Here is a 25,662-nt window from a genome sequence, read left to right on the forward strand (position 1 = left end):
CATAGTACTCTTCTCACCAATCCAAAATTTCACCTTTCACAGGCATGCGTTCACATCAGCAGTCCTGAGCATAACTCAGTGTCGAGGAATGATTCCTAATGTTACCCTGGTTCTTTTGGCAATCTTCTTACTCCAGAAATGCTGGCTACTAGCCCTATTGCCATTGAAAATAAAACTACAGATGAAATAAAAACCAAAATTGCTGGAAATACTCAGTAGGTCAGGCAGTATCTGTGGAGAGGGGAGCAAAATTGTAGTGTCAGATTGATGTCCTTCCATCAGAACTGGTCATCAACCTGAGATTTTCACTTTGTTTCTCCCTCCAGAGATGCTGCCTGACCTGCTGGATATTTTCAGCATTTTCTGTTTTTTTTTATTTCTGATGCCATTGAAAACAATTGTTTACTCTACCAAAACAATTTGTAACTTTGCACATCTCCATCAAGTCTTGTTTTAACCTCTCTGCTCCACAGAGAAAAATGCTGGCTTCTTCTATCTCTCCACATAATTGAATTTTCTCAGCCCTGGTATCTTTTCAGCATTACCTTACATCTCTTTAGCACCCTTCCTAAGACCCTTCCTCAAATGACGCTTCACCTGAAGCCCAGCAAAGCTTCTTGCTTTTGTACTCGGTGCCTCTATTAATAATGTTAGAGATCCCATGTTTTTCCACAGGCTTCTTATTCTGCCATCTTTGAATTCTTGAGAGCATTCTTGTCAGATCTCTGTTCCCACATCCTTATGAAATTGTACATCTTATTTCCATCACTTTCCATTTTACGGCATTAAATTTCACTTGCCATTTATTTGCCCCTTTCACCAGCCCACCTTCTCTTGCGAGCCATTATTATTCTCTGTGGTTTCCTACATTTTCAGATTTGATCCATCTGATGCCCTGTGTATCATGGTGTATCATGGTGTAGATCATCGTGCATCCTACCCTCTCTCTCTGTAGCTCCATCTCATGTAGTCTCTTCTGCAGTATCTGCATACATTTAGCACCATGAATACCTGGAATGCTCCCCTTATATCACTCCTCTTCCCTCTCTCTGTAGCATCTCACCATATCCATAACTTGCTCTTTCCATTTGTGCATATCAATATCTCTCTCTCCTCTTGTCCCCTCTATGTTTATGTTGTTCACGTCTTCTTCATATATCGGTATCATCCTCCCTTATACTGCATATATATGCAACACGCCCTCTCTTTATTTGAATCGTTGACTCCTTGTCTGTATTTCAATATCACTCTCCACCTTCCAATATCCCTCTCGTTCTCTGTATCATCCCCGTGATCTCTTTATCTCCCTCCTTCCATCTGCAATATCTCTCCCTCCTCGTATCTCTCCATCTCTCTCCCTTTTACTACATACCGCAGAAGCTCCTTGACAGCGAACGTTAAGCAGCTTCTATTTTTAACTCAGTGGCGCTGTTCCTATCTTTATTGTGGGACACTTGAACAACCTATAGAAAAAAATAATAAATCCATCCCTCTAATATAAACATACATGTTGCTGAAAAAGAGTTTTGTGTTTGTAAAATATTTGCCCTATAATAGTTTCTATAAATAGCCAGCTTGGTTGTCCTTGGCGGCTGAAGTACTTGTTCATCTCTGCAGCCTGTAACCATAAAAAACCCCCAATAGCTGGAGAAAGGCAGCGACACAAATAGTCTCCTTTGCTTTGAACTGATTTAATGTGTTGCTATTTATAAACCCGCGCGTTTCTAGGGGAAACCTAATGACGCAATGACGTCAATGCAGGTCAATTTCCAGCCTGGAGATTTGAGAGTTTCTGTTAGAGTGGATGTTGCAGTAGATCCTGAGGCAGAGACACGGGCACTGAGTGGAAGGGGATGAAAGGTGGGTGCTTTACATTCATAGCTTTATTTTTAGGGGAAAAGGGGATTAATGAATATTTTTATATAAAGGAATATGTCCGATTTGCAAGTTGTTTTTCAAAGGAAAAGATTCTGTTATTTTAAAATGTGTTGGATATCGTTTATATTTTTAGCTATTAGCTGGAACCTGGTCTCAATTCTGACCACTGTTTCTAAATTATTTGTATATATGAAGAATTTATATTGGCGAATTTCCCAACTTCATAATAAGCAAGGTTTTTCTTTTCAGGTATGTGGAATGGAGCGAAAAAAGGGGGAAACAGGGTTTATTTAATATTCCGATAAGAAAATTTCTAATCCTATTTTATTATTTGCATGTTTAAAAATCCACGAAATCCATTTTAGTACCAGGTAATTGAGGGAGAGTTTGTTTTTTATCTGCCTTGTTTAGCTGGACGAAAGGATTTCTCTCTCTCTCTCTCTCTTTCATATGTCTGGTGGGTTGGCTGGAGGGGTTCATTGGGTGGTTTGAGGGTTTATTGACAAAATTACTGGACCCTCATAACTGGCCGGGATGTCACGCAAGGAAGCAATAAAATCCAATGTACAATTTCATCTCACCTGTCACAGTCAGTCTCACCTCACATCAACAGCGTGATTATACTTATCAGCATCAAACGCATTCTGATTTATTTCACAATAGGAGAAATTGGGTGGGAGGAAATTGTTGGCATTAACATTTATAAAACGAAACACCATTGCCTTAAAAATGCACCCTTCGGAACCTCGCCTCGAACTGTCATGCCACACTCAATGTGTACATATTAAGAATAATTTTTAGTAGCAGGTCAATTTGTTTAGACGGACATTTAGGAGAACATTTCTCTCAAATATTTAAGAAATAGGAAATAAACAATGTATGGCCTAGAAATTGAATGAGCAAATGGTTTATTTATACTCTGTATCTCAGTCACAGCAAATTATTTTATATATACGCCATTGCATTATTTGTCAGCATTAGAGTTAAATTATTTTCATTCAAAGGGTTAACGTATTTTGATGAGGAATGCATAACTTTGTTTAAGTATATGATATGTAGATGTATTTATATTTTGTATATGTTCAGAACAAGGATTGACAATCTTCAGTGCCAGGTCAGTGAATCAAAATGACGGATTTCGTCCAAGTATCGTATTTTCCCGTAAACTGGACTTACTCACATCGTGGCAAATCTATCAACTGATAATTTGTTTTTCTCTATTTGAATGAAAGTTAATGACTGATTTGGCATCTGTAAAGGAGAACTCCTGACTGCGTTTTTAGAGAAAGCTTGCATTTAAGTGAGAAAACGTTCCAGAATTGTTGCCTCGAAGGAAATTACAGAAAGCAAGGCTGAAACCATCTCCCTTCCCTCCCTCTCCCCCAACATAACCTGGATTTACTGGGATCCAACCTGCAAGGGCAAGGGCTGGGTTGTGTAGAATCATTCGTTTGGGAGCATTCACTGACAGGGACATGGATGGCGTTTATAGTGAATTTAGCCAGTGGGCAGGTTGTTTCTGGAGGAAGAAGAGGGCCTCTCAGTCTGACCTGTCCCCAGTTACAGGATTGGGGTTGCACAATGCCATTTAAACACAACCTCCTCAATCAAGAACATGCTGCGAACGACCTCGTCAATTTCTTCACCCCGCCATCCGCTGCGCCCATGACTGCGCCGAATGGTGCGAGCGTTTCCCTGCCAATTGCGTCGATTATTTGAGCAGAATGCCCTGTAGGTTTTCCAGAGTGCACCTTTTACAGCACACTGCGGTTTCTGAACTGTCTCCCCAAGGTCAGGCATCAATGAATTGCAGCGCATTCAATGCACATTTATTTAAGGATGCCAGACACTCGCCCCAATTCAGGGCAGCAGAGATGTTGTCTGCAGGTTGCTCATTGGGTGAGCAGCTGTCCATGGAAAAGGCTCAGCTTCTTTCCCATTACTACCCACAACCCTCCCAGCCACTTTCTCTGGCTCGGTGGTGGCATGCACAGCCCGGTGACTTATATCACCAGCATTCAAGCAACGGTCCTCATGCACCAACTCCACTGGACCAGACATTGTGCTTGGATCCCAGATTCTCGGCTGCCCCAACCAGATCTCTCTCCCCCGCTCATTCTGCGCTGGTCAGAAGAAAAGATGCAAAGGCACACTGAGAGAAAAGCGTGTCTCAAGGAAACACACGTAGGCATCACCAGCGCAACATCCCCCATGAGGCAGTGGCTTGCTTGGAAGAAATTTCCCTCAATGCTGTAAAGAGAAAGGAATGAGAAAGAGCCCCTGGCAGCAGGCGGCTGGTCTTTGTGGTTCCAGGCGGGGCGCTTTCATCATCTCAGGACCCCGGTGTAAATCTTCAGGAAGGCACCGCCATCACCCGCTGGCCCCAGAGACTCGGGCTTCTGTTGAATCAGTTCCTCACTGGGCAATAATAAAGTGCACGGCTCTTCCCAGCGCCTGGGTTACTGTCTCGGGTGCACTTCAGCTGGAGTCACGGGCTTTCTGGTCTCACGGTCTGGGCTCCCACTTAAAAACGACCAGAGGGAAAACGCCAGAGGTTTAACGGGGCGGCTGGGGAGAGCAGAAGTGGGAGAGGCGGGGTGGATAAGGAATTACACCTCTCTTACGTCTATCTGGGGAGGTTTTCATTACAGATTATACATCATCCTGGGTAAAATTCTTGCTATCTACTAGATGGACCACTATCGCCCACCCAGAATGCGTGTGAACACGAGCTTCTACTGCTTGGGGATTGGATACAGGATGCATTCCTTCTCCAGTGAGTGGTATCTAGGGTCCCCCATGTATTCCATCAACAACACATCACCTCCCACTGCACAGGTCAGTCAGTCATTCGTGTAAAATCAACGGTGCTGTGTGGGAGCATCACACTCACAAACCTACTGCGTCAGCTGGAAAGCTGCAGGAGTTCTCCCAACACGCATACCCGTTCACGGAACACCCACATCCCAGCAGGGAACACCCACATCCCAGCAGGGAACACCCACATCCCAGCAGGGAACACCCACATCCCAGTAACCCAAAACCCACATCCCAGCACCGAACACCCACATCCCAGCGGGGAACACCCACATCCCAGTAACCCAACACCCTCATCCCAGCACCCAACACCCACATCCCAGCACTCAACACCCACATCCCAGCACACAAAACCCATATCCCAGTAATCCAACACCCACTTCCCAATAACCCGACACTCATATCCCAGCACCCAACACCCATAACCCAGCACCCAACACCAACTTCCCAGTAATCTAACACCCACATCCCAGCACCCAACACCCACCACCTACACCCCAAACCCTGCACCAATATCCGACAACCAACATCCATAATCCTGCACCAAACACCAACATTTAACATTAATAAACCAAATCCCAACTTTGATATAGTACACAACGACATCCCAGCACCCAGTAATCACAATCCATCACCTAATACCACAGCACAGCATCCAACATCCTTGCACCAATAGCACTGCACACAGCACCTATACACCATCACCCCACATTCCATCATCCGATACCCACATCCTTCTGTCACAAACAACGCTAATACCCAACATCCATTCCTCGGCATGCTACAACAACACACCAGCACCAATATCCCAGAGCCCAACATCCAAACCTCAGCATCCCATTTCAGCACCCAATATCAATCCCAGCACCCTTCACCCATATTACAGCACCCAGCACCCACACCGAGCACCCTTCACCCATACTACAGCACTCACACCCAGCACTCTTTGCCCATACTACAGCACCCTTCGCCCAGACTACAGCATCCAACATCCATAATCCAGCCCCTCAACCATACCCCAGCATCCTATGTCCAGCACCCAACACCAATACCTAACACCCTTTACCCATATAACAACACCAGCACCATCAACCAGCAGCCATAATCTAGCATGTACTGATTCCTCAGCAACCAATGACCACACCCCAGCATCCAACCACCTTAGAACCCACGAAACCAGAGTAGAAGCAAGTCATTCTCGATCCCAGAGGGACTGCTTAAGAAGAAGAAGAATATTTATATGGCAGGTAGGGTCAAGATTCTGGTCCATAGTGACCTCCACGATGTTGATAGTGAAGGACATTTGATATCAAGGATAGGAGCATGCAGCCCATACACCAATATCCCATCAATCAGCACCAATACCAGCACACATTCATATACCATCAATAGCACCAATATTCCAGCACTCATACCTCAGCATTAAACACCATTCAACACCAATACCCTGGCACCCTACATCTATAATCCAGCACTCAAACTGATGCAGCCGCCATATCCCAGCCCTAGTGCTCAACAATCATACCTTAGCTTCCAGCACCAATACTTCAGTGCCCAATACCCAAACACCAATAGCACCAGTATCCCATCATGCATATGTCAGCACCTAACACCCATGTCTAGCACCATCAATAATACCCCAACAACCAACACAAATACCCTATCAACAAACATCCATTATCTAGCATGCAGCACTCACGGCCCGGTACCCAATAGCCATACCCCAGTGTCTAATATCAACAACACAGTGACCAACATCCATACACCACTGACAGCGCAAATAGCCCAGTAGCCAATAGTCATACCCCACATCCAATGCCCATAGCCATTACACAACACCAGTGCATCTGCACTTAACTCCTACATCCCAACACCAATAGACAGCACACAGAGACACAAGAGATTCTGCAGATGCTGGAATCTGGAGCAACACACACACAAAGTGCTGGAGGAACTCAGCAGGTCAGGCAGCATCCATGGAGGGAAATAAACAGTCAATGTTTTGGGTCGAGACCCTTCATCAGGACTCAGATGATGATGGGTCTCAACCCAAAACATCAACTGTTTATTTCCCTCCATAGATGCTGCCTGACCTGCTGAGCTCCTCCAGCATTTTGTGGGGGTTGGACCAATAGACAGCACCTAGCACCATATCTCAGCACCGAATACAAATGCTAGGTACCCACACCCATATCCAAACACCATTCCACTACCCAATGGTCAGCACCAATTCCCCAACACCCATATTACTGCATCAATGCTCATTTGCCAGCACCCAACACCTAGATCCCAGCAGTAAGCACACATAGCCAGGCACCCCAACCCCAGTCACCCACTACCCATACTGCAGTACCTAGCAGCCAGACCATAATAGCCAACACCAATACTTCAGAATGAATCTAAACTATCTTTGATATCAAATGTCCCTCAGATCAAAATCCTGGGGGTCACTATTGACTAGAATCTCCACCTTTCCTGCAATATAAATCTTCTTCTTTTTCTTTTTCTTCTCAGGCAGTCCCTCTGGGATCGAGGATGACTTGTTTCCACTCTGGTTTGGTGGGCTCTGAGGTGTTGATGAGGCCTCTGTGGGACTGCAGACTCTTCCACAGATAGGGCAGGAGGTGCCTGATCAGGCAGGCTGGTGAGGTGATGTGCTCCTTCCGTGGCTTGCACAGGACTTCTTATCCCAGCGCCCAACATTTGTAACCAAATACATATCACAACACAGCCAACACCCATATCACAGCACCAATACACAATACTTATATCCCTGCACTGATACAGCCCACAGCAATACATCACAAACAATTATATGACTGCACAGTTAACACAGAATCTAACACCCATTTTTCAGGATTGTAAACAAATGGACCAGTACCTAACATCCAAATGCCAGTACAATTATCCTAGCAGTCAACACCCATGTCTCAGTACACACCAAAATGTCCTCATACCTATAACCCAGGGCCCAACACCAAACCAGCCAGTGCCCATCCACCAATTGCCAACAGACCATCACCATCACCCATATCCCAACACCTGTACCCCAAAGCTCACACCTCATTCCCCCAAACCTATGTGCTAGCATTTAATACTTATATTCCCAACACTCATGGTCAACTAAACTTGCTTGGTCCAAGTACCAGTAATGACTCACAGCCAAATCCCAACATCCATAAGTGGTTGTCAATGCTTAGTTTTTATGGTAAGTGCACTCAGAAAAACACAGAATGTGCTAACAATACAGCTTTTCCTCATGTAACCCCTTGCCACGTAGCTCCTTTTGTGAAAATACCAACTCCTTGCTGTAGTATGATTCCACAAGCACCTCCTCAGTGTTCACTGAAGCCACTATATCTAATTCTATGAACTTGGAGGTTAAGCCAAATTGAGATTCCCATCCAGGGGAACTGCTGCAGTCTAGCCTCACTCAATGACAATGCACACTTTTTCCAACAGGGTAAAGTGGTTAACCATCGGGATCAGGAATCCTGGGCTGATTATCCCTTCTCTGACTAACTTTGCCCCCAACTACCTCAGCCAGGTTACTTTCCTCAGCTGTGTGCCTACTCTGTGAGTGTTGATTGGGTATTTCATCATAGGGACCATTGTGGATGTGGACCTGGTGAGGGAACAAATGGGATTCAGGTTGGCAGTCTGGCAGACCGTCCCGTCTTAACTCAGCAAGCTCACCAACCAGATGTAGTGCCCCTGGTACTCTGTTCAGCAGTTGAACCATCTGGTCTGTGTGGTACAGCACTAAATGCCTATAAACATCAGAGAGGCTAAGGGTACTTTTTTAATGTTTAAAATCTCTGCTTGGTATTGGCTAGATAAGGACCTGCAATAAAATTCACTGTTGTACATATACAGGAATAATGCTTGGTAAGTATGTGAAGGTGAAGGGAACATAATTGATATTAGGTCAATTAATAATTTGAAATTGATAAACTTTCACTGACTAGAGGTAATAGGGAATATTAATCCCAGACAGCAGCAGTTAGATTAACCTCGATCACACTTAAAAATTGCACAAGAGGTATGGGCTGAATGGACTATTCCTTTTCCTATGAGAGAACTGAATACAACTCACACAACCCCAATTCTTTGTGTGTTCAGCTCTACTAAAAATAATAATACAACCATACTGTGCAGAAGTACATAGCGGCAATACAGGTAGACAGGGTGGTGAAGAAAGTGTTCGGCATGCTTGTGTTTGTCAGTCAGGGTACTGAGTACAAGAGTTTGGACGTCATGTTACAACTTACAAGATGTTGGTGAGACCACACTTGGAATATTGTGTGCATTTCTGGTTGCTTGCTATAGGAAGGATGCCATTAAGTTGGAAAGGATGCAGAAAAGATTCACTTTTTCATTCAGAGGGTGGTGGGTATGTGGAATGAGCTGCCATAGGAAGTGTTAGAGGTGGGTACAATTGTAAAATTTATAAGATATTAGGACAGGTACATAGTTAGAAAAGGTTTAGAGGGATATGGGCCAAATGTAGGCACATGGGATTAGCTCAGATAGGCAACTTGGTCGGCATGGAAGGGTTGGCCCGAGGAGTTTGTTTGCATGTTGTATGACTCTATGACTCTATAACTAATATGGGGCGTCAGATGATGAACCACTGATTACAAACAGCCAGTTTTTGACCTACTCTAGAACCATTGGATTTATGTGACTGTTCCAGTTGAGTTCTATTCAATAATGACCTCTAAGATATTGTTCATGGGGAACTCAATGATGGATTTTCCACTGAGTGTCAAGGGAAAGTGGTTGTGTCCTCTCCTTTTGGGGATGTTCATTGCCTGACATATGTAGGTACAAATATTATTTGCCATTGATCAGCCCAAGGCTGGATGTTGCATGGATTTTGCTGCATGAAGGTATCTGAAGAATTGCAAATGGAGTTGAAGGCTGCACAGTCATCTACAAACAATTCCATTTCTGACATGATGAAGAAAGGTCATTGATGATGCAACTGAGGATATTTGGGCCTACAATGGTGTCCAATAGAGACAATTGGTTTCCAATGATCATACCATTTCCTTTGTGCTAGCTATGACTCCAGCCACTGAAGAATTTTCACCTGATCTCCAATGAGTAACTTTACTAGGACTCTTGGACCCAAACATGGTCAGATATCACCCTGAAATCAAGGCCAGATCCTTTGACCTTATCTCTAAAAGTTACATAGTATCTATATTTGGGTAGTGGCTTAAACAAGGTCAGGAGAATGGTTCTGGAAGAACTGAACATTGAGCAGTTTATAGATGAGTAAATACAGTTTGATAGCATTCTTATTTACTCCTTACCTTGCTTTGTTGATGTTTGGGAATAGGCTGATGAGGCCAAAATTGACTAGCTTTGATTTGTCCTTTTGGTGGATGGAATGGATTTTTCATCTTTTTAGTTAGGTATGAATATTACAGTTAGACGGGATTGGATCAGTTAAGTGTGCTATTATTCTGGAGTAACAGTCTTTAGTACAACAACCAGGGTGTTATTTGAGGCTCATAGTCTTTTCTGAGTCCAGTGCATTCAGCTCATTCTTGACGTCATATGGAGTGAATATTATTGGATGAAAACTGGCGTAATATTTTAGTGGGAGCCTCGGGAGGAGGATGAAGAAGGTCATCCATTTCATACTCATGGTTCTGGTTGCAAACACTTCATCTGTATTCACGTGTCAGGCTGCAAATTATCTTGATGTGACAGGACTCTAGAACGTTGATCTGATTGGTTGGCTGTGGGAACATTTAACTCTGTTCATATCATGATGCTTCTGCTGTTCACCATACTGTGTTGGAGCTTCACCAGGCTGGCTCTAGGCATGTTCTGCTGCACTTGTCATTAACCCTGGTTTGATGATAATCGGGGATTGAGTCTTGTGGGATTACAGATTACAGCAAACACCATTCTGGTGCTGTTGATAGCCCACAACACCTCAGGGGTTCCCAGATTTAGTCTGCTCTTAACTTGTCTCATTCAGCACAATGTAAAGGCCACACAATCTATTGAGGGTGTCTTCATTATGAAGAAGTAGCATGTTCTCCATAAGGGTCATGTTATCATGGACAGACGAATTAGATGAGGTCAAATAGGACATTTCCTTCTTCTGGATCTCCCACCACCTATTTCAAGCCCAGTCTAACAGTTATGTCAGTGGTGTTATGACCAGATCACCCAAGGAGAAACATCCAAATCACCCATCATAAGGAGATTTTATGCCCTTCCAACCCATAGTGCTGCCTCCTAATGGTGGTTCAGCAGTCATGTTGATTCATCAGCTGGGTAAACAGCTGTAAGTTTCTTTGACCACTCTTACCTGCAAGCCACGATATTTCAGGGTATCCTGAGACATTACTGAGGATCCCCAAGGCCTCTTCTTCCTACTGTATGAGTACACTGCCATCTCTGATGGGTGTGTCCTGTTGATCAAACAAAAACTACCTAGGAACGGTAATGGAGTCATACACAGTTCTAGTAAGTATTTTTCTTTCTATTATTCATTCACTGGATGCGACCATTTTAAGAATTTATTGTCTATCTCCAATTGCTCTCGAGAGGATAGTGATGTTTTCTTGAACCAGCGAAGCCCATGTGCCAGGATTTTGACCCAGCAACAATGATGGACAGGTGATGTATTTAAAGTTCAGGATGGTGGATGGCTTGGAGAGACACTTGAAAGGCTTTGGTTTGGGAGGTCTGCTGAAGAAGTCTTGGTAAGCTGCTGGGGTCTTCTCCAATATGCTACAACCTGCTATGGAAGGAGTGAATGTTTAAGGTGGTGTGTGGGTGACAACCAAGTGAATTTGTTTGTCCAAAATGACATTGAATTTCCCAACTGCTGTTGGAGCTGCATTCATTCAAGTAAGTGGAGAGATTTCTGTCAACCTTCTGACTACTGGCTTGCAGATATCATGGACTTTGGTGAGTCAGGAGGGGAGCCACACTTTACCTTCTCTTGCAGCCACATTATCCATGTGGCTAGTCCAGTTAATTTTATGGCCAGTGACAAGATAAGATAAGATAAGATCAGATCAGATCAGATCAGATCAGATCAGATCAGATCAGATCTTTATTAGTCACATGTACATCGAAACACACAGTGAAATGCATTTTTTGCGTAGTGTTCTGGGGGGCAGCCCACAAGTGTCACCACGCTTCCGGCGCCAACATAGCATGCCCACAACTTCCTAACCTGTATGTCTTTGGAATGTGGGAGGAAACCGGAGCACCCAGAGGAAACCCACGCAGACATGGGGAGAACGTACAAACTCCTTACCGACAGTGGCTGGAATTGAACCCGGGTCGCTGGCGCTGTAAAGTGTTACGCTAACCGCTACCCTACCGTGCCTGCCCCATAATTCTGATTGTGGGATCTGGTGGTGGTAGAGAGATGGTTACATTGGATATGGTTTTGACTGGCATTAACACTGCATGAAGGACTATGCCAGATGTCTCTTGGTTTGTCGGTGTGACCGCTCTTCTAACCTTGGTACAAGAACCCAGGTGTTAATGAGCAAGCCTTCATAGACAGAGTCATAGAGCACGGAAAGAGGCCCTTTGGCCCAAAAGGTACATGCCAACCAAGGTGCCCACCTAAGCTAGTCCCATTTGCCTGCGTTTGGCACATATCTGTCTAAACCCTTCCTATCCATGTACTTGGCCAAATGCCTTTTAAATGTTTTTGGTGTTATTGTAAATAGACCTGACAGACCTGATTGTGCCCTTCTCTTGTCCTAAATCCATCCTAGATCACAGTTTTCTTCCCTGTTTGCTTCTTTTGTCCTGTTCTACTGGGTCACAGCAATTTAGCCACCAGACCAGCAATGCTCAGGGGGCAGGAGATAGAAAGAGAGAGACTCAGGCCACACACTTCACCTTCCTAACACTCCATGAAATTCTGTAGTATTAAGGTGCTGAGTCAACTCCACTTGGGCATCTGATGTACGTGAGCACACTTGTGAACACAGAATTAGTGAGGATGTTCCTCACTGCACAATCAGCAGCTCATGATGCCAGTCAGTGTGAAATGTTAGTTTGACACCAGTGCAGCCAAATTAAAGCCAAACACACTTGCTGTTATCCTCTCAGAACTTCTCAGAGCTGAACATACACCTGGAGACAGAGAAGACCTCCCACTCCCTTACGCCCATCCAGAATAACCCAACATTAGCATTTAAAAGGATCATTAGCTGCAGACCAGTTGGTTGATTGATTTTCACTGGCTGTTGCTGCAAGTGTACCCAGTGCTACCTAAACCATTTCCGAGGCACCGGCATTTCAGTCAGGGTTTTCTCATTGAAACTTTTCACCTGCTGCACTCACACCTGCAACCTCAAAGCAGGCAAGGGCCATGCTGGCAAGATTACCATGGCCACAAAATTTGATGCCATTCTGGTGCTGGGGTTATTTGAAAGAATTTGTAGTTTGTCTTCTATTGTTATTTAAAGAAGTTCACTTGTGCACTTTATTGGGAGGGAGCTGGCTGGAGACCAGGACCCTGCTCTGTCAAAGATTGCAGGCTTTTCCATGATGTGCACACTTTGCTCGTCACCAGAGTTTTCCACTGACAACACTTCATTTTGGCACAACACACGCATAGAATGAAAACCATGCTGTTGCATGAAATAAGATGGAGTAACCTGTTGTCGTGCTGAAACTTCTCTTCCCACGTCTGGATCACTCTGGAGAAGTTGCACACGACCCACTAGGGTGGGTCCCAATATTTGTGGTGATCTGGTGAATGTTGCCATTGTAGGGGCTCAGCCCTTGTTACACTCCCTTATGATGAACTGCTGAAAGGCAGATAGAGGAGAGACAGAGGGAAGAAAAGGAGGAAGAATAGGAAGAAGGGAGGTAATAATGAAACCTCCTTTCTAGGCTGTCCATGAACAACTTATCCAGCAGCCACACCAGTAAACACAACCTGACTTACCCACGCAGAGCTCCACACCTGTCCATCACCACTGAGCAAAAAATCGTCAACGTAAAACAAATAATCCAAACTAAAATTATCAACTGAAGCAAGGATAACGTGTCAAATCTCTTACATTCCCTTAATGTCTGTCTTCTGTGTTTCTTTGCCTATCCTCATGCAGTGCTACCTCACTGTTTCATGGCAAGTGGCAGACTCCTGACTTTCAGAAGAGGACACTTCTAGTAGCCTTAGTGTAAGCTTCATGTAGCTCAAGGCCCAGAAGATGCTACTTCAGACTGCAGCTTCTTAGAACAGCCGACTAGCTGGCTGGTGAACAGGCAACAGCATGTATATTGGCAGTGTGACTGTTGTGTGATCAAGAATATTGTCGTTCTAAGATGACAGCAGATTCATGTCCTCAGTACCACCCTCTCTGTCTCAAGGCGGTGTCTCAGCAATCCCAGCAAGCGTTGAAACACAGATTGGTGGATTGCTCTACTCCCTCCAAATTCCTTTGAACACTGGTATCCGCAGCCCTGATTGTAGCAGACTGACCTTGCTTAGCAATAATTTGAGTTTGCACAACAGAGTATTAAACTGGAGCAAAGGATGTTGGGTGGCTTCTGCTTGTGCTGCAATGGAAGCTGAGAGATCAGCTGTCATATACTGCACACTGCTTGTGTTAATGGTACTGCCCGCCACTTCTAGGTTAGAAAAAATGAACACCCCCATGCTCTGTTCAAAACCCTGTGCAAGACTGGTGTGGGATTCTTTCCCACTCCCTCACATTGCCTGCAGCTTTCTGGCAAATCTGCAATGTGTCAAATGTCACGTTTTACATAAACATCTGCCTTTTGCTGGAGAATCCCTCAGTAAAGTCCTCACCTAAGTCCTCTGTAGCGGAAACTGTGTGCAAACTCATCTGCCAGGGAGCTGGCACCTGCAATATTCCTGACCTTTTTCCTGGTGGAAGCCATTTATAACCAATGACTCACTTTGCCTCTAAACTCTCCTCTACTTTATAAGCAGTATCAGTATCTGAGCTGGTGACTGAGAATGTTAAACTGAGTGGCAGTGTGAATTCATCTTCACACTCTGCTTGTTCTTCTCTCACAGCCTGACCAGTTGGCTCTCTGCAGGGAGGATGGTACAAGGGAGAAGTGGTGAAGAGAGCAGGAGAAAATGAGAGATGCACCACCCTCAGCTTATCTGCAGCTTGCATAACCTGGGACAAGGAGGAGAGTGGGATGTAAGGGGGAGGATTAAGTACAAAAATATTGTGATCCTTTCTAAGCTCAGCCTCTTCACTGGTCAGAGCCACAGTACTGACCATTGATGGGGAGTGCTCTCCCCTCTGTGGGCCTTTGGTGATGAATGTTTTCCAGTGTCATCTGTCCTCCCTCTCCTGCCATTTAACTGCTGATTTTATTTTTGCTTTCCTCATTCAGTTTTTGGGTTGTGGGTGTCATGAGCAGGGCTAGCGTTCGCTGCCTGTCCCTAATCACCTCTGAGAAGGTGGCAGAGAGTCACCTCTTGAACTGCTACAGATCTTTTATTGAAGGCGCCTCCACACTGCTGTTAGATAAGAAGTTCCAGCATTTAGCCATAGTGATGAGGAAGGTGATATACTTTCAAGCTGGGATGGTGTTTGACTTGGTGGGGATGCTGCGGTGGTGTCCCATGTGCCTGCTGCCCTTTTCCTTCTTGGTGGTGGAGGCCACTGGTTTGGGAGTTGCTGTTGGAGTATCCTTGGTGAGTAGCCACAGTCCACAGTATAGGTGGCACACTCCATACTACAGTGGTGCAGGGAACAATAGTTTAGGTTAGTAGATGGGGTGCCTATCAAGCAGGATGTTTTACCCTGGATGGTGTTGATGCTTGTGGAAGAGGTAAAGGGCATGTTGAAAAGTGCAGCAGCATGATAACTGAATAGCTGGCAGGGCAGTGTATGCATGCTGCAGAATGTATGAATGTTAGGTATGCACCATGACTGTTGGAGATCGTTGGTAGTTGATTAAGGTATTGTATGAGGCCATTGGAGCAGTTAGTGGCATCTGTCATTTGGAGATACATTCACTGACCTTTACTGATTGTGTGAGGTCATTGAACATCTTCCAGGGCCTTGGAGCTTGACTTCTGGCATTAATTCTGACAGCCAACCACACCCACTCTGCAGTATGTGCCTGGGGACACAGCAGCCAGCTGTGGAAACAGACATTGCTCTGACGATGAAGCTCCTTCACCAAGTGGTCAGTGCAACCTTCCTTCAGAATAACTCTCTACCTGTCTAGCTCTCCATTGATGTGGTACACCTTGTTGGTGCCTCTGGGAAGCCAATGCAATTTCACAGCCATTAATTCACATGGGCCAGGATTGTGCTGGACTGGGACCTCTACCCAGGCTCATTGACCAGGTCAAGCCAGACCTGAACTTATCTGGGTCAGGCATGGATGGACATCTTACTGGCCCTTTGCACTGTGGTGTCCACAGCCTGATCTGCTGGGTGAATGGGCCTGAGCTGTTGCAATGGGCTTCTGCCCCCAAAGTGCTTCTGATCACCCCAAAAGCCATTTAGAGACACTTAAAAACCACTAAAATTGAAGTAAACAATTTAAAAAAAGATTTCAAGTAAAAAGACAAATTACATTAGCAAAGACATTTATAAAGAAAATAATGTTTAAAATGTAACTTGCTTTCCCTTTGTTTCCTAAATCTTTGCACCAGAAAGAAGTTAATGGGGCCTCAGATCCTATGGCAGGTTCCAACAAGTACAGGATAGAGAGGCGATTCTCATGACCGGGCTGAATCCAATTGGAACTACAGAAAAAAGTCGACACATTCCAGACCACCAAGTGTTGCTCTGTGTGTTTGTTAGCTCCGTGACTGTGTAGGACTATAGACTGCCCTCAATATTTACAGTCAGAAGCTGAGCTGGGTGGTTAATGGGAGGAGTGGGAGGTTGACCTCCAGAGACCTAAAATTAAGGATAGTCGTCTCATCCTAACTGCCGCTCCCCCCCCCACACACACAGACACAGACACAGACACACACACACAAACACACACACACACACACACACACACACACACACACACAGAGCGCACACACACACACACACAGCACACAGACACACATACACGCACAGCACACAGACACACATGCACACAGACATACACACACACACAGCACACACACGCAAGCACACACACACACACACACACACACACACAGCACACACACGATCAGCACACACACACGGACACATGCATACACACATAACACACAGACACACACCATGCACACAGGCACACACACAAGCACACAGCACACACACGCACACACACATCACACACACACAGACATACACACACACACACACAGAGCACACACACAGCACACAGACACACACACGCACACAGACATACACAAAGATGTAGACACACACACAGACTCAGACACACACACAGACACACATATAACACAAACACAACACACAAGCATAGGAATACACACAGGCACACACAGAGACACAGACACACACAGAACACACACACAGACACACACATAATGCACACAACACACACGCACTTTCACACACACACACACACACACACACACACACACACACACACACACACACACACACACACACACACACACACACACACACACAACTGGAATAAAATTCACCCTCATTCCCAGCATCACACTCCATGGTCTACTTAAACTGACTGCAGTCATTTACCATTAGTAGGATTTATGAAAATGACTGGTGAAAATGACCAGGACAGTCCAGAACATTACAAATTTTAGGAGCCCAAGACAATTCTCTAATTGCATTGGTTGGGAACCTCATTGGATTCCACAGGCATAAGCAGATCTGTGTGGCTTATGGAAGAGCGGTTGACCTCCAGCCTGAACATTAATTGGCACATTCTAATTGTCCAAACACACACACACACACTGGATTCCACAAGTAAAATTCACCCCTCAGTGTTTGTTTGCTTCTTCACACCCACCACCTTTAAATCCTGACCAGCTTCAGAGTGGTGATCAATTGTGTGTACAAAGGACAGTACGTGTTCAATCTGTATACAAAAGGCCAATCTGTGATGTATTTGCATGTAGATATGCAAATTGGTTCTATGGTTATCAGATACAATGACATCATCACATGCAATGTAAGCACGATATGGTGCGTTCCTTGCTGCCAGGTGATAATACACTAACTGTTACTGTTATTGTAAAAAATATTGATGAGAACTCCAGCTGTATCCTTAGGATATATTACAGTTGGCAACAAGAATCAGGAAGGTTAATAAAATGGACGATTGCATGCAGTCCTGGCTGCCGTACTATAGAAAGCATGTGGTTAAGCTAGAGAGGGTGCAGAAAAGATCCACAAGGATGTTGCCAGAGGAATTGGAGGGCTTGAGTTATCAGAAAGGACTGGATAGATTGGGATTGTTTTCCCTGGAATGAAGGAGGCTGAGGGGTGGCCTTATAGAGGTTTATAAAATCATGAGAAGAATAGATTTGGTGGATGGCCACAGTCTTTTTCCCAGGGTAGGGGAGTCTAAAATTAGAGGGCATAGGTTTAAGGTGAGAGGGGAAAGATTTAAAAGGGACGTGAGGGGCAACCTTCTCGCACAGAGGGTAGTGGGTGTATGAAATGAGCTGCCTGAGGAAGCCGTAGAGGAGGGTATAATTAGAATGTTTTAAAGATATTTAGACAGGTACATGGACAGGAAAGGTTTAGAGGGATATGGGCCAAATGCAGGCAGATGGGACTTGCTCAGGTAGACAACTTGGACGAGTTGGTCTGAAGGACCGGTTTTTGTGCTGTATAACACTATGACTGCATGAAATCCGAAAATAAGTTGGGAAAAAGATCAGCATTGCACCTTTAAGAGAATTGTTCCTACCTGTGGGCTCTGAAAATCCCATGGAACAAGGAGAAACAGCAAATATAGAAGAACCATGGCCCCAAATGTTGAACCTCCCAACTGCATCTTATATGAGTGTTGTGGGTCAACTCAGAGGGGAACAGAGAGAACTCCAGGTAGCTGTGTTTGCTGCTGGCTGGACAACTGTAGGCGATTTTAAAGGCACAATAATTAACCTTAACAAGAATCCAAACTGAGGAAGAGAGTGTAAACTCACAAATAGTAAGGACAACTTGGAAGGTTGAGTACAGTGACACTATTTTGGTGGGAATAGAAATAAAATGGTGACTCAAGGACAAGTAGGCTTCATACTGGGGTTGTACAACAAAGCATGTGAATTGTTTGCATCCTACACAGAGAGGATGGAGATACTTCTAATGGCTAATAATATTTTTGAGCTTGAAGGCAATGCTGAAAATGCACAAACATTGAATGCTGCTGTGAAGGAATGTAAGAAAGCAATGGTACTTAGAGAAATCAGCTCTGAAGTGTACCACACGATCACTAATGTAGTAATTCTCTAGAAAACTTAAGATATCTCATTTTCAGAGGTAGTCCAGAGGTTCAAAGAATATTTCAACTCACAGTTGCTTGATAAAGCTGGCAAATATCATCAGCAATTAATTTATTGAAAGGAAAGACTTAAAAACATTGTAAATTTGGGAAGATTTTAAATTGTGTATCAAGAAACAGGTTCTTGAGTAGTCTGAGAATAAAAAGGATTCAGTTAATCCAGTGTGGATTAAGCACAAAAAGCCTCACGTTTGACTTGGTGTGTGCTATTGCTACTTCCAATGGAAATGGCAGTGAAGGATGCCAGGGAATTCCTTCTGTGACAGCACACATATAACAGTACTCTATAGTCAAAGGATCACTTCTAATAATGAATAAACAAGAGTTCCCCTGGTCCTCACCTTCCACCCCGGCCTTAGCATTCAACAGATCATCCTTCACCAGTTCTGCCTCCTTCATCGAGATGCCACCACCAGACACTCTTTTTCTCTGCTTTTCTTTCAGCATTTTAAAGGGACTGTTCCCTTTGAGACTCCCTGCTCCACTCTTCCATCTCCACCAACCACTTCCCTTCTTACACTGTTTTCCCATGCAATCACAAGAAGTGAAATATCTGTCCTTTCACCTCCTCCATCCTCAACATATAGGGCCCAAACCATCCTTCCAATTGAAGCTGCAATTCACTTACATTTTTTACAAACTAATGTACATTGGAGAAACCAAATGCAGATTGGAACACTGTTTTGTGGAGTAGCCACATTCACTATGCAGGAGTGACCCTGAGTTAAATTCCAGTCATGTCAGAGAAGAGAATACAGAGCAGTTGTTTGTAAAGCTAAATATGACAGCTGTATAGACCCAGATGCAACATCAGCACAGAAAGAATGTTTCTCCGAAAAAGACACAAAAAAGAATTTACGGAATATTACAACCACAACAGATGGTGCAGAATGTACTTTGTTATAGTATCTATGCTACAAGTAACTTTAAGACAAAAGGGGTCTAAGATCACAGTTCTCATTGACAGAAAGTCACCAGACTTAAAGGTCAACATGTTGGAAGACTATTCCATTACTGGAAAGGAGCTATATAACTGGTTCAGTCTTCTACCCTTAGTAGGACTCAAGGTAATTTTAGGAGTTATTCAGTTTTGAACGTCAAGGGACAGATGTTATGGATTGTATGCTGTGACACCCAGTGACTCATAACCTATAGTTGAAGTGGACTAAACTGCGCAAGTAATGATAATAGACAAAAATTGGTTAATGACATGAAATTGATTGGACAGAAATGTTCACTGCATGAGTTGAAGCTCTGTGCAGATTATTACATGAATCATCTGATATTGTTAGTGAAAACTTGCTTTTCACACTGCAGCTTGTAGATGTATGTTTCCCAATAACAACCACTGAGATTGATCAGTTGACTCATCAAGGTGAGTTATTTGAGAGGACAGACCAAACTGGATAAGTGTCCAATGAAAGCACTACAACCCATCTATAATCACAGGTTTGAATTGTAAACTGCCCAGGGATGTTTAAAATGGGGGTATCAAGTAGTCATTCCAAGTATTGCCAGGAAAATGATTGTAGATGAATGCTTTACTGAAAACACTGGAATTATCAACATTGTTTGGAGTTTTATGCATTGATAAAGAGTTGAAGAAAGTTGTGTTCAGTTTGCCAGCAATGCACCAACCACCATTATCGTTATGGAAATAACCCATAATGACCATTCCAAAGAGTTCATGTTGACTCTTGTCAAAAGAGGAATGACCTGTTCCTTGTGCTCCTCGATGAGCACTTAAAATGAATTGAGGTCAGATGTGTTGGCACTTGTATAAAGGTTTTTGCTATACATGGAATACTGGCAGAATTAATGTCTGATGATGACCACAGTTCACTCTGCATCTATTTGAGAATGTCATATGATGCTATGGCATCAAACATCTATTGATTCCTTTATATCATCCTATTTCCAATGGGACAGTAGAGAGATTTTTGTGTGTAAAAAGCCCTGAAGGAACAAATGTTCCTATTTTACTCTAGTTTCATGATTGTTGATTGGCAAATTTCTTGTTCAAATACAACTGTATCTTCTCCTACTGGTTTTACTCCAACATTGTTGCTATTGCATGTCTTTGATCTTTGTACAGCCTAACTTAGAAGGGGAAATTGTGAGACATAAATTAAACCAGAAAGCATCTTCTTAAGGAAGGGAAAAACAATTTTAACTGTGTGAAAAAATTAGAATAAACAGATTAGTGAGTGGTAGTAGACTCAACAGTGCGACCTTGATGAAGTAGTCCAAATCTGCAGTCCAAATGGTTACTTGGTTCATGTTGGAAATCATTTCAGGAATGTCCACATTGATCAAATGATCATAACTAAAGATGTACCTGAAGACAGGTAAGATGTGATGGTGAATCTATGCCTTGCACTAATACAGAGTCAATTACTGTTCAATTATCATAGAACACAGTGAATCAAGTCGAGGCTGTGAGTCCCTCAGTAGCAGGAAAATGTTCAACATCAGAGGTAGATATTCGATTGAAGAGGTCCATTCACTAAGAAGGCCAGTCAACAGACTGAGTCAGTAATGCCTGTGAAATGTGTATAACTGTGAAATGAGTTTACACACATTTTTTTCAAAGATAGAAATCAATGGAGTATATTTTAAAATTGTAATGTAAACAAGTCAAGTGGTCACATTTATTATCACATGTAGGCATTTTCTTGCTGTTAGAAGTAGAATGAGCCCCTTTGTTCAAAGCCCCTGTGAACTATAACTGTCACTGTAAGGAGAACTTACCAGAACTTCAGCAGCATCTAAAATCCGCCTTAAGACACATTACACAATCTGTCTACAAAATTAGGGGTTAAGTACAATGTATACATAAGGTTGTGGTTGAGGACAATAGCTAGTGTAAAGTGGCTGACTTGCACAGAATTTATGTGGAAAAGGACCAGTGGTTGTATGCAATCAGAGTGTCAAAGTACTGTGGTTGTTGGTGCACAAGAAGTTTCCAGAATCAGCATTATGCTAAATCAACAGACAATTTGCTTTAGCAATGTTGGTTGTAATTTAAGTATTGATCAGGCATAGGGGAGAAGGTGCCATGGAACCCTTGAGGTCCAACCGCAAGGACAAAATGGGCCTCATATTAATGCCTCATTTGAATAATAATACCACTAAATGAAGTACCCCCTTAGTATTGAACTGAAGTGCCTGTCTCAATTAATATGACTGATGAATTACAAAAATAAGAGATAACCAACATAACCAAAGAGGAAGGAAAAAACAGAAATTTAAAACTGGTAAAGATGCAGATTATCAACAGACCTAGAACTCTCTTGTTAAAAGACATTGCCTTGAAAACCATCTTTCATTGCTGGCATGTTATTTAGTATGTTGATGGTTTAATGGTTGTTATCAGAAACAGAGAAGCCTAGACTCACAAATAAGAGACCTGAGTTCAAATCCCATCATGGAACCAATGCCCCTTCAAGGAAGGAAACCTGGTCTGTGTGTGATTCCAGACTTGCCAATGTAGTTGAGTTTTAAATGTCCTCTGAAACAGCCTCACTTGGTTTATTTGGTTTATTATTATTGTTGTCACATGTACTGAGGTACAGTGCAAAACTTGTCTACATACTGTTCATACAGATCAATTCATTACAACAGTGCATTGAGGTTACAGAGAAAATGTAGTGCAGGTAAACAATAAGGTGCAAGGTCATAACAAGGTAGATTGTCAGGTCAAGAGTCTATCTTATCGTACTTGAGAACCATTTAATAGTCATAACAGTGGGATAGAAGCTGCCCTTAAGCCTGGTGGTATGTGCTTTCAGGCTTTTGTATCTTCTGCCCAATGAGAGAGGGGAGAAGAGAAAATGTCTGGAGTGGGTGGGGTCTTTGATGATGCTGGCTGCTTTACCAAGGCAGCGAGAAGTGTAGACAGAGTCCATGGAGGGGTGGCTGGTTTCCATGCTGAGCTGTGTCCACAATTCTCTGCAGTTTCTTGTGGTCAAGGGCAAAGCAGTTGCCATACCAAGCCATGATGCATCTAGATAGGATGCTTTCTACAGTGCATTGATAAAAATTGGTGAGGGTCAAAGAGGACATGCCAAATTTCTTTAGCTTCCTGGTGAGCTTTCTTGGCTGTGGCATCAATGTGGTTGGACCAGGACAGGCTATTGGCAATGTTCATTCTTAGGAACTTGAAGCTCTCAATGCTCTCAACCTCAGCACCGTTGATGTAGACGGGTGCATGTACACCGCCCCCTTTCCTGAAGTCAATGACCAGCTCTTTTGTTTTGCTGAGATTTGAGGGAAAGGTTTTTGCCATGACACCATGTCACTAAGCTCTCTATCTCCTTCCTGTACTCCGACTCATTGCTATTTGAGATACGGCCCACTACGGTGGTATCATCTGCAAACTTGTAGATGGAGTTAGAGCAGAATCTGGCCATGCAGTCGTGAGTGTATAGGGAGTAGAGTAGGGGGCTGTGGATGTAGCCTTGTGGGGCACCAGTGTTGAGGATAATCGTGGCGGAGGTGTTGCTGCTTATCCTTACTAACTGCGATCTGTTGGTCAGGAAGCCAAGGATTCAGTTACAAAGGGATATATTGAGTCCCAAGTCTCGGAGTCTGGTGGTGAGTTTGCTTGGAATTGTAGTATTGAAGGGGGAGCTGTAGTCAATAAACAATAGTCTAACGTAGGTGTCTTCACTGTCCAGATGCTCCGGAGATGAGTGTAGGACCAGGGAGATGGCGTCTGCTGTAGACCTGTTTTGGCAGTAGATGAATTGCAGTGGGTCGAGGTTGCCTGGGAGGCAGGAGTTGATGCGTGCCATGACCAGCCTCTCAAAGCACTTCATGATGGTGGGTGTTAGAGCTATCAGGGAGTTGTCACTGAGGCACATTACCTTATTTTTCTTAGGTACTGGGATATTAATGGTCTTCTTAAAGCAGGTGGGAACTTCAGATTGAAGCAGGGAGAGGTTAAAAATGTCTGTAAATACCCCCACCAGATGATTTGCACAGGATCTGAGGACACAGCCAGGAACACCATCCGGGCCAGGTGCTTTCCGCAGGTTCACTTTCCAGAAGACTGATCTTACGTTCGCAGTGGTGACTGTGGGTTCAGGTGAATTGGAGGCTGTCAGGGTGGGTGGTGACATTCCAATCATTTCAGTTCCCTCCTCGGAGGTAAGTCAGACATGACAAAACCATTCCAACCCCACTTGGCTCTGTCTGTAATCACAGTCTCAAGGATACTGTGATGATTGGGGCAGATTACATGCTGCAATCTGGTTTGCAAATTGGGTGATTCTCAGACAGAGTGACTTAGCAGGGCCCAATCCTCACCAGATAAAGGCAAAGCCTACAGTACTTGCTATAACGCTTTGCTGGTATCATTCAGGGGAATCCATTGCTGCACTCATTTGTCACTGCACCCCAAATGAATGTTCCACGAAATGTCTACCATGGCAATATGTATTTTGCTTTTAAATAAGGGGACCAGAATTTGTAGACAATCCTCTAGATGTGTTCACAGTTGTACCTTCTCCAGTTGCAGTAAAACTTCCCTACTTTGAAATAAAGGCCAGCATTCCATCAACTTTTCTGATTACCTGCTGCACTTGCATGCTAGCTTTCTGTGTTTAATGAACGAGGGCCCCCCCAAATGCCTTTTTGCTGCAGTGTTCTGCAGTCTTCTTCATTTAAATAATAATCTGCTTAACATTTTCTCTTCCAGAGAGAATATCTTCTCTTTTTTCCGCATTACACTCCACTTGCCAACTTTTTACCCACTCACTTAATTTATCAATATAACTCTATAAACTATATCCTCCTCATAGCTTGTCTTTCTCTTACAGTTGTATTCTCTGAAAATTTGGCCACAGTACACTTGTTTCCTTCCTCCAACTCATTAACATATGTCGTAAACAGCTGCAGTTCCAGGGCTGATCCCTGCAGCACCCTATTGGTTCAAGGTTGCCAAACTGATAATGACCCCTTATCCCTACTGGCTGCATCCTGCTTCCTTGTCAAACGCTTTTGAAAAATCCAAATTCATTACATTGACTGGTTCCTCCACCTACTCTGGCTGATACTTCCTCAACCACTCTAATAAATTTGTCAGGCATGATTGCCCCTTCATGAAGCCCTCTGCTCGATCAGATTATGACTTTCCAAATGTTCCGCTATTACCTGCTAAATAATTGATTGTATCATTTTTCGAAGAATAGATGCTAACCTAACCAGTCTATAGTTACTCACTTCTTGTCTTCCATTCATTGTGAATAAGGGTATCACATAACAAAGTCTACCCTGCCTAAGAACCTTATATGTTTGCCTCTCATTCTTTTAAACTCTGAAATATCACTGTAGCCACTTCATTTAGGATTCTAGGATGCAAACCATCGGGTCAAGGGAATTTATCTGCTTTAAATCCCATCATTTTGCTAAATAATAATAATCTAATGATGGTGATCGTATTTACTTCCCCATATTTCTCAGCATTAATGGGATGTGTGTGGTATCTCCTACTGTAAGGATTGGTCAAAGTTA

At 43.6% G+C, this 25,662-nt stretch overlaps 1 long non-coding RNA gene across 1 annotated transcript in view; it reads left to right on the forward strand.

Annotated features, from left to right (window-relative positions):
• Positions 1–1,833: 1,833 nt before the first annotated feature.
• LOC127580632 (uncharacterized) overlaps positions 1,834–25,662 on the forward strand; it is a 43,636-nt gene continuing 19,807 nt past the window's right edge. Inside the window, exon 1 of the long non-coding RNA XR_007957846.1 lies at positions 1,834–1,860. This is a non-coding gene — a long non-coding RNA (uncharacterized LOC127580632). The remainder of the gene's footprint in view (positions 1,861–25,662) is intronic.

This window comes from Pristis pectinata, chromosome 19 (assembly GCF_009764475.1).
Source record: "Pristis pectinata isolate sPriPec2 chromosome 19, sPriPec2.1.pri, whole genome shotgun sequence".
NCBI classification, from domain to species: Eukaryota; Metazoa; Chordata; class Chondrichthyes; order Rhinopristiformes; family Pristidae; genus Pristis; species Pristis pectinata.